We start from the raw sequence: 10,000 nt of genomic DNA, 5'->3' as shown, positions 1-10,000 counted from the left end.
CACACACACACGCACATTCATACATACATACATACATACATTCATACATACATACATACATACATACATATATACATACATACATACATACATACATTCATTCATACATACATACATACATACATACATACATACATACATACATACATACATACATACATACATACATACATACATACATATTAAGCTAACGGATGTGACAGAAATTTTCGCTTACTACAAGAAGCTTATCATTTGAAACAAAAACTACCAAAACAAACAACCTTGCCTATTTCAGATATCTAATTCTCATACAACATGCAGCTCTTCTTATTCTTCCTGTATGCAGTGTTTTATCATTGGATGGGCCTAGTGGCGATGATTGCTATTTTGTTCTTGTGATGTCTTGTTTTTTTTTAACAAAATATTTTTACCACCTTTAGATTTCATATATCTCTTCCTTCAATTTATAATATTAAAGATTTGCTTTTTCTATATGTTGAAGTATTCAAATGTTTCTGAATTGTTTTAGCGGTGAAGATCAACTGGAGCTTTTGGCAAATTTCCATTTGAATTACTCATTTGAAGATAAGAATTTTTTATCCTTATAGCTCTTTGGTTTATTTCTATATTCATTTTAGGCTCAATGATATGAGGAGTTTGATATATCTAATGTATTCTCTTTCATACTGAATTGAATATTAGCAGTATAGCTGAAATAGTTCCATCTGCAAAGGAAAAAACGTTAATTTCTAAATATGTTTCCATCAATACGTATATATACTTGTAAAGTGCAGAGGGCAATTGCCTAAAGATGCGGAGGGGTAATTATGTGATTCAGGTTCGACCTGATATTCTTGGAGGTCATGAAGAGAGTAATGGGTGCCGCCTTTTCTATTTAGTTTGCGAAGAGTTGTTCGGCCTGCAAGAAATAACAACCATTCCGCCCATAGACTTAATCCGTCGCCCGGTTGAAAACAGAAACTAGTCTTTGAATGCATTTAACAGATTGCACTCTGTGGCAAAATTTGGGGCCATATTTCGGGTTTACAAATACCTTCTTCTTTCGTTCTTTTCCCTAAGTCTTCGAATTCCAATAAAGTGTGATGGTCATGTTTCTTCCCTTCTCACTAAAAACCAATTTTTTTTAGCCAAATAAACACACGCACTATATTACCGTCCTTCATTTCAGATTTATGATTGATCTTATTTTATGTCCTTTTTCTGGACTAAACAGAACAGGAGACAGAACTGAAAAGATCACAGGATGTGTGGCGAAAGATTTCCAGACAAAGGACATAAGATAAGAACAATAATAAATCTAAAAAACAATTGCATTCTTTTTAATCAGAAATCACATTCTTTTCGTTGAAAAAAGCGAGAAGTTTTGGGTAACATCAATAAGAAAAAAAACTTATGCTTGATAAACTGTCTGAAGAAAAATAGAATGGGCAAATGATGGACTGGCTTTGATCACAGACCTGCTTTCAGATAGTTAAAGTGAGATGAGATGGCTAAACAACAACAACAAGAAACAACAACATCAACAACGGCAGCAAGATAAGTATCATTAAAAAAGACTTCTCGGGGCATGGGTGACGTCTAAATCTCTTTTGTTAAATATTTACGTCAAAGCGGTGGCAGAATCGTTAGCATGCCGGACGATATGCTTAACGACATTTCGTCTGTCTTTGCGTTCTGAGTTCAAATTCTGCCGGGGTCTACTTCGCCTTTCATCCTTTCGGCTCGATAAAATAAGTATCCGAAATGTAATCGACTTACCCTTCCACTGAGCTTGCTAGCTTTGTGCCTCTAGTATAAAGCATTATATATTTACGTAATGCTTTTTGTACAACTTCGTGCTCTTGCGTTCAGATTGCACTCAGCTTAATTATAGCATCTGCGACATATTCATAAACTATTCTAGACATTCCCATCAGAGATTATGAGTATTTATTAATTATATATTCTTTAAATGATCTCTTTTTTTTTTTTATAATTATAACATTAAATTTCGATTTAAACTGATTTTGACTAATTTGCGTCAAATATATAAAATAATTTTCTTCATTGATAGAAAAGTTATCGTTCAGAAGAAAAACTCAATTAAAATCTATGAAAGCATTGACAACTAATTCCATTTAAGTTGTCATATAAACGTCTGGAATTCATCAAAACACCTTTTCATTAATTTCGAAGATATTACACGCATATACCGACGTGAAAATACATTAGCTAATCTATTTATCTATATATCCATACACGTACGCACACACATTATGTATATCAACATATGCACAAATATAGCTTATATAATATATTATATATGCAGTCACACATGCGTATTTATACATACATACATGCATACGTATATATATATGCAGGGATGCTTGAAAAACAAAGAATGAAAGAAGAATAAGAGTGAGACAGAGAGAGAGGAAGAGAGATTGTGTGTCTGTGTCTGTGCGTACGTGTGTGGCGCGCGCGGGGTGTGTGTGTATGTATGTGAAAGACATAGAAAGATAGATAAGATATGTATCTACATATAATTGTCACGAGAAAAAGATGTCATCTCAATGCCAAATCCTAGTGAAGAGACACATATCAAGCTATTAACATTGATTTTTAAAAACGAATCCTCTACGAGTACGGGGGATAACTACTGACATGTTTTAGTCCTATTACATTTCATTAGCAAAACATGATGTAGCAGTTATTACCAGATCTCAAAACGAGGGTAAACAGGATTTTTGTGAACGCGTCATGATGCAATTTATACTGGTATATTCAGTGTCAATAAGTCAAGAAACTTCTTTTTTCTTTAGACAGAAACACACGCTTTCTACTCCAGCTTTGATTTAACTGCTGGAAGAGGTTATTTGATTCTCCATACTTTAACTCATCCACAGCCAATAACCTGGCATTTAAGTTTTAGAGACATCTTTATATATAAAAGTCAAGTTGTGTGTCTGTCTCCTACGATTTAGATTCCTAACTACTCCCACATTTTGCGGTGCAGTTCAACCAAAACCGGGTATCTTATAGTCGTGATTCATACCGAGCCCTTCTGGGTATTAGCGCGCGTGTACGATGAGTCTACAATTTTAAAAAAAATTTACCATCATTTTTTTCCATTTTAATGCATTTTTTCTCTATTATATAAGGGAAGTAACTCTTTAAAAATGTCTACGATGAGTCAACAATTTTTTTAAAAATTACCATCATTTTTTTTTTCATTTTTAATGCATTTTTTTGCTATTTTTTTGGCTATAACTCTCTAAAAATGCTTATATAGTTATTTCCCTTACAAACCCGAGCAACGCCGGGCGATACTGCTAGTTATATCTAAAACTTAAAGGCCAGCGTTACACACTCAGTATGGTATATTAGTCATTTGAGTGACATGGTGAATAGTATTGTTTCGTTAAATGTTAAATGTCATAGTAAGACGCCGGTGACTAGGGAATGAACTGTTTAATATTTTGGCTGACCGGGAGATAACCTATTGATTATATCAGCTGCATCGCTTCACATCAGATATTATTCAGTCCGAATTTCCAGTCATTGCATTAGACAGGCCTCCACATCTCCGTTTTCCAGTTATATAATCTCGAGTCGTATAACAGTCGTAAAGCAATCGAAAAATACTCGTAAAGTAGTCATAAAACGGTCGTTATGCGGTGGTAAATTAGCCATAAAAGAAATCAATTTAAGCAGTAAAATATAATTTAAAATCATTATTTGAACCTTTTAAGAAAGTTTAGTTCCTTCGGAAATCTTGTTTAAAAACAAAAACTTTTTTTTCCAACGCACTAATGCATTCCATTTGAAATTAATTTTAACAGCAACAATCTTCAAGAGTATTTGAACAATGAATGAGTAAAGCAAAAAAAACAAATAATGATAAAAGAGTTAATAGCGTTTAAACATAGAAAAAGATATTTTTGGAGAACTCAATGGTGGATCTGCTAATGTTATTTTAGCCGGGGAAAAACCTCGAAAAAGAAATTTAAATAAAAGAAAATTCAAATCTACACAGTAATGCAAAATAAAGTATAGACTCAAGAACAAATCTGAAATTGTTATAGCTTTATAATCCCTTAAATTGCTAATGAACCAAGAGTTAATTAATTTCAGCATTTGAAGCAAGTTATAAGAACATCAACATCACGAAACAAAGAAAAAAATATGTAAAAGAAACAAGTATGCCATGTGGTGAAATGAGAGAGATAAGGATAGTTTGTTTGTTTTTTCTTTAATTCTAATTAGTTGAGACTCTTGGAAGCAGGCGAAAAATGTATTTTTGCAATAAATTTCTATTCAATGACTCATTATATTTCCTGTTTCATCTACTTTAACTAGAAATCTTAAGATGCATTCTAATTTGATATAAATTGTTGTGAACATATAAGACTTAAAACAAACATCAAAAAAATCATATTTAAGATACTCTAAAAACTGGTTATCTCTGATATATTAGTACATGGACAGTTTTTAATACAATGATCTGATCAGATCGAAGTAAATGTGTTTTAGCTTTGCCAAGTGTTCAAGACTCGTTGAAGCTGTTAGCTATCACCGTGATCACCGTAACCGACCAGGCTATCAGATGTTGCTACACATCGCTGGTCACAATGCGCTTTGCATTGTTTTAGCCTTCAAATGACGCCACCCCACTGGCTAAGCGAGCAGGCCAACAGAAGAAAGATTGAGAGAAAATTGCGGCGAAAGAGTACACCTGGGATTGCCCCCCCGCCCTGCTGGAGCCTTGTGGAGCTTTAGGTGTTTTCGCTCAATAAACACTCACAATGCCTAGTCTAGGAATAGAAACTGTGATCCTATGACCGCGAGTCCGCTGCCCTAACCACTGGGCCATTGCGCCTCCACACACACACACACATTAGGGAGTGTATTTTCCGCTTGACTGGATAAGTAAGTTCGTTTAGAACAGGGAGAGCTGTATGTATGTATATATGTGCGCGCGCGCGCGCGTGTGTGTTTATATGTATGTTGGGGCGCGCGCGCGTGTATATATGTGTGTGTGTGTGGGTACAATTTTCAATATTTATAGTTCTGCTGGCCTTGTGCCTGTATCGGGAAGCAACGTATTTGTGTGAAGTCAATATTTACAGCCATTTCCAAAAAATAGTGTTGGATGTTTTGCACCCGTATTCAATTATGTGTATGTGTGGAACCATATATTTGTGTGTGTCATGGTGTTAATATCTGGGTAAAGGAGTGTGTAGGGTGTGTGCAGGTGTAAGTGTGTTTGTTGTGGGTTCGTGTTAGGGGCATGTGTTTAGAAGTGGTCTGTATTTATTAATAAGGTGGGATTCAATGGTTATTCGCTGGGTATGAGTGGCATTGTCATATTAACACCATGACACACACAAATATATGGTTCCACACATACACATAATTGAATACGGGTGCAAAACATCCAACACTATTTTTTGGAAATAGCTGTAAATATTGACTTCACACAAATACGTTGCTTCCCGATACAGGCACAAGGCCAGCAGAACTATAAATATTGAAAATTGTACCCACACACACACACACATATATACACGCGCGCGCGCCCCAACATACATATAAACACACACACGCGCGCGCGCGCGCGCACACACATACATACATACAGCTCTCCCTTACTTATCCAGTCAAGCGGAAAATACACTCCCTAACTACGCGCTAAAAAGCTATTTAAAATATCCACATGACGTCTACTGACCAGCCTGAACAATAAGAATTTTCAACAACACTATTTTCGAAAATTCTAAACATTCACGTGACCTCTTTATTATGGCCAATAAGAAATTTTAGGCGGGACACTAGCCAAATTTTAACTTCTCTGGAGCCTTTTTTCTTACCCCAACACCAACTTCCATTCAAACATTCACGTGACCCCTTCATAATGACCAATCAAAATTTTAGGCGCGAAACCAAGCAAATCTAAAACACTCTGGAGCCTCTTTTTTTCACATATAAGAGACAGACTCTAATCTCTCTTTTATATTTTGATAAGCATAACAAATGCGCAACCGGTAAAAAGAACTTTCACCTAATTAAATTACTTAAATTACTTCAATTATTTGTCAGCATTTTCTTCATTTCCTTTTATATATATATATATATATATATATATATATATATATATATATATATATATATATATATATATATTATATATATATATATATATATTATAGATATATATATATATATATAATATATATATATATATAAATAGGCGCAGGAGTGGCTGTGTGGTAAGTAGGTTGCTTACCAACCACATGATTTCGGGTTCAGTCCCACTGCGTCGCAACTTGGGCAAGTGTCTTCTACTATAGCCTCGGGCCGACCAAAGCTTTGTGAGTGGATTTGGAAGACGAAAACTGAAAGAGCCCACCGTGTGTATATATATGTGTGTATGTGAGTGTGTGTGTGTGTGTATGTGTGTGTGTGTGCGTGTGTGTGCGTGCGTCTTTGTTTGTCCACCCACCGTCCAGCCCCAACATTGCTGGGCAACCGACCCTGGTGTGTTTACATCCCCCGAACTTAGCGTTTCGGCTAAAGAAATCGATCGAATAAGTACTAGGCTTACAAAGAATAAGTCCTGGGGTCGATCTGCTCGACGAGAAGCGGCACTATCACAGGTCCAGAGAACCCTACTCTTCGTGTCCAAGTTGTTGTTACCCTCTAGCTTACAGGATATTAGCCATGTATTGCTTTTTGCTGATATGTTTCCTGTCTCTCCTCGAAGCTTCTGTTTAGGTGAGCCAGTCCAACCTCCTTTGGGTGGTATAAGACTCTTTTACCTTAATATACATTTAACAGACATTAGACATACACACGCATCAAATATATTACAAATACGGTAATATGTGTGCGAGTGCGTGCAAGTGTGTAAAGATTGATAGATAGTTAGACTGGCAGATAGATGGATAGATAGACAGACAGACAAAGAGAAAGACAGATAGGTAGATAGGTAGCCAGAGAGAGAGAGAGAGAGGTGAGGAGGGAGAGAATTCCATCTCACATACCTATTTATGTACATCAACAGGCAAAAAGACAGACAATTACTCTCCGGAAAATATATAAATAGACTAAAATTACCATGTTGACACCAAAGTATTGTGACTAATAACTTGTTCCGGAAAAGATAATGGTATAGCATTCGATAGTTTTCAACAAATCAGAATCGGACAATAAAGAGACAGAAGCAATCTCTAGACTAGCGTAAAGCAGGGAATATACTTTTTTTCAAGATGGCGGATATGTTAGATGGATGATTAATGAGTATTGGCTGAAGCTATACCAATTTGGACTATGTCCGAGTATGTTCATCCTGTGTTGGTTGGGTTTTTCCTTTTCTTCTTTTTTTTAGTTATTTGATTTGATTTTACGAGATGCCATAGTAAGTTCGAACGAGAACTACTAATATGTAACTTGTTATTTAAGATAAGAAAAAGACGAGGATTACAGAAATCTTCTTGTTCATTAACGTGTTATATTTTAGATAACCACTATGATACCAAGTTTGTCTGAAATTATTTATATATGGGTTGGTTCTGTTATCATTTACTTAGCAATTATTGATCAGTGACTACGATCACGCAATAAGAAATTTGTGTGTGCTTGGTTAGTTTGGAGAGTGATTATAAGAATAATGTACGATATTATCCGCAGTATTTTCATGTAAATAAAACTTTCTCTGCTAATGGTAGCTAAAGGCTGGTTAATCTTACTACAACGGCATTCATCAATCATTATAGCTGCATCTTTTTTTTTCTTTCGATTTGTTTAAGCTGGCAATTACAGTGATTTGAACCTCCTCGGTTTACATAACCATATTTCGAACAGTTAGGAAGGTTCTATGTAGTCATTCGGCCTGGTAGAAATATAAGCCTAATCTCTATGAAATAATACCCTAATATTTCGATCAGAGTAGACTAAGAGATAAGCAACTAAAAGAATGACAATTCACCCATATCATATACGACAGGTTTCCTTTAAGCTTAAGTATCGTTGCTACGTGTTGGTCATAGAGGAATGAATGTAGGTCTTATAGTTTCAACAAGTATCCAAAGCTAACACCAAAATATTTAATCATTTTACTTGTTTATCTTTTAATCGGGGAAAAGGCAGATTTCATCTCGTTTTACAAGGGCCTCAAGACTGATGGAAAGGAGGGAAGACGATGTTTCCATATCAGAAGCCAAGTCCAGATACTTGTAACATAGTCTCCACCGTCTGGTGGTGGAGATAAACCGGGCGACGAATTAAGTCTACCACGCAGGTAGACCATGATAAAATTTGAACTCAAAACACAAAGAACCAGAACAAGGACCTCAAGATATCTGATAAAGTTCTTACAGTACTGTCAGCCCTTTGGCTTAGATTGGTACTTAGTTTATCGACACTGAAAAGTGAAGTTGACTTCAGCAGGATTTGAATTCAGATCTCAGAGAATCGGAACTTATACCGCAAAGCATTCAATCCGACGCTCTACCGACTCTGCCAATTCGTTGCTCAGTGAAACACTCGAAACTTCTATTGTGGTTTCAATTCAAAACTGTTTCGCTGAGGCCCTGTATAAATGATTTATAGGCCATTAAGTACCCAAGATAGTGACGAAGGAATTTCTCAGTATTCAAGATCGCAAAGGTTGTTGTTGCTGTTGTCGTCTATGCTTAATCACAGTCAAGCTTTGATCGACTTGACACGTGACGGAAAGGATTGCTTGCTTTGCTTTTACTTTGCGACCAAAATATATGTACGAAAACATAATCTGCTATGTACTTCCGTTTTAAGTCGTTATAGTATATAATATGAGACACATGTGGCCGTTGTTTCTAACAGAACAACCACGTCGGACTTCACTAAATCATAGATATTATTCTTGTAAAGAAAGATTATCCCTTAGGTTTTCGGGCATTTGAAAGAAAAAAACATGCTGATCATATATATGTATCTTGATATTTCTGTTTGGGATATCTGTTTATTCTATCTTACAAACAAGTTAAGTTAGTTGGTAATGTGTTTTGAATATTTATCATTATTTCAATGACAATATCTTTTACAATTATGTGTCTGTGTTCGTGTCTGCATCTCTACACATACATAGATAGATAAATAGATATGTTTCTTTATTGGCCACACAGGGCTGAACACAGAGGGGACAAAATACAAAGAGCTTTTCTTTTGGGGAAGAGATAGATTGATAGATGCATACACATATACGCACGTACACATACACACACACTCACTCACACACACACACACTTATGCACATACACCAACATATATGTATGTGTATTTGCGTGTCATCATACCTCAAGAGAACATCTTTACGCACCCAGAAGTAAGGTTTCCTTCAATCGGTGTTATGGTCGATTGTATTCATCAACTTATTTAGAGGAAAGATATTCATCTCAATCCAGACACGACTAACACAAGTGTACAAGGAGACCTTTTATGAATTTGTGCTACAAAATACGTTTACATACGCTTACATTCGCGGATGTCTACTTATTACTTCATCTCTAATTTATATATACGAGGGGCGTTCAATAAGTAATGCCCCTGACCCACTTCCCATAGCAGTAGAGCAACGACACTTGGCACAGTTATTAGTCTTTTCCTACATAGGAACTACTCAGAGTTATGCATTTCTCCCATCGTTTGATACAGCTCTGGAGACCGTTTTTGTAGAAGACCCCAGCTTGGTCCTCCAACCACGACGTGACTTCAGAAATCAAGGCTGCATCATCTGGGAAACGCTTTCCTTTCAAAATCAACTTCATGGCTCGGAAGAGGTGAAAATCAGAGGGTGCAAGGGGAGGAGTTCATAGCTGCACGCCTGTGCTTCTGATCTGGCGACAAGCGAGTTGTGGACCGGAGCGTTGTCCTGCAGGAGGAGGATGCCTTTGCTGATCTTGCCCCACCTCTTGATTTTGATAGCTTCTCTTAATTTCCTCAAAAGTGAAGCATAATATGCTCCTGTAATTGTGGTACC

This window comes from Octopus sinensis, linkage group LG10, assembly GCF_006345805.1.
Source record: "Octopus sinensis linkage group LG10, ASM634580v1, whole genome shotgun sequence".
Taxonomy (NCBI): domain Eukaryota; kingdom Metazoa; phylum Mollusca; class Cephalopoda; order Octopoda; family Octopodidae; genus Octopus; species Octopus sinensis.
Note: the sequence above shows the minus strand (reverse complement) of the source record.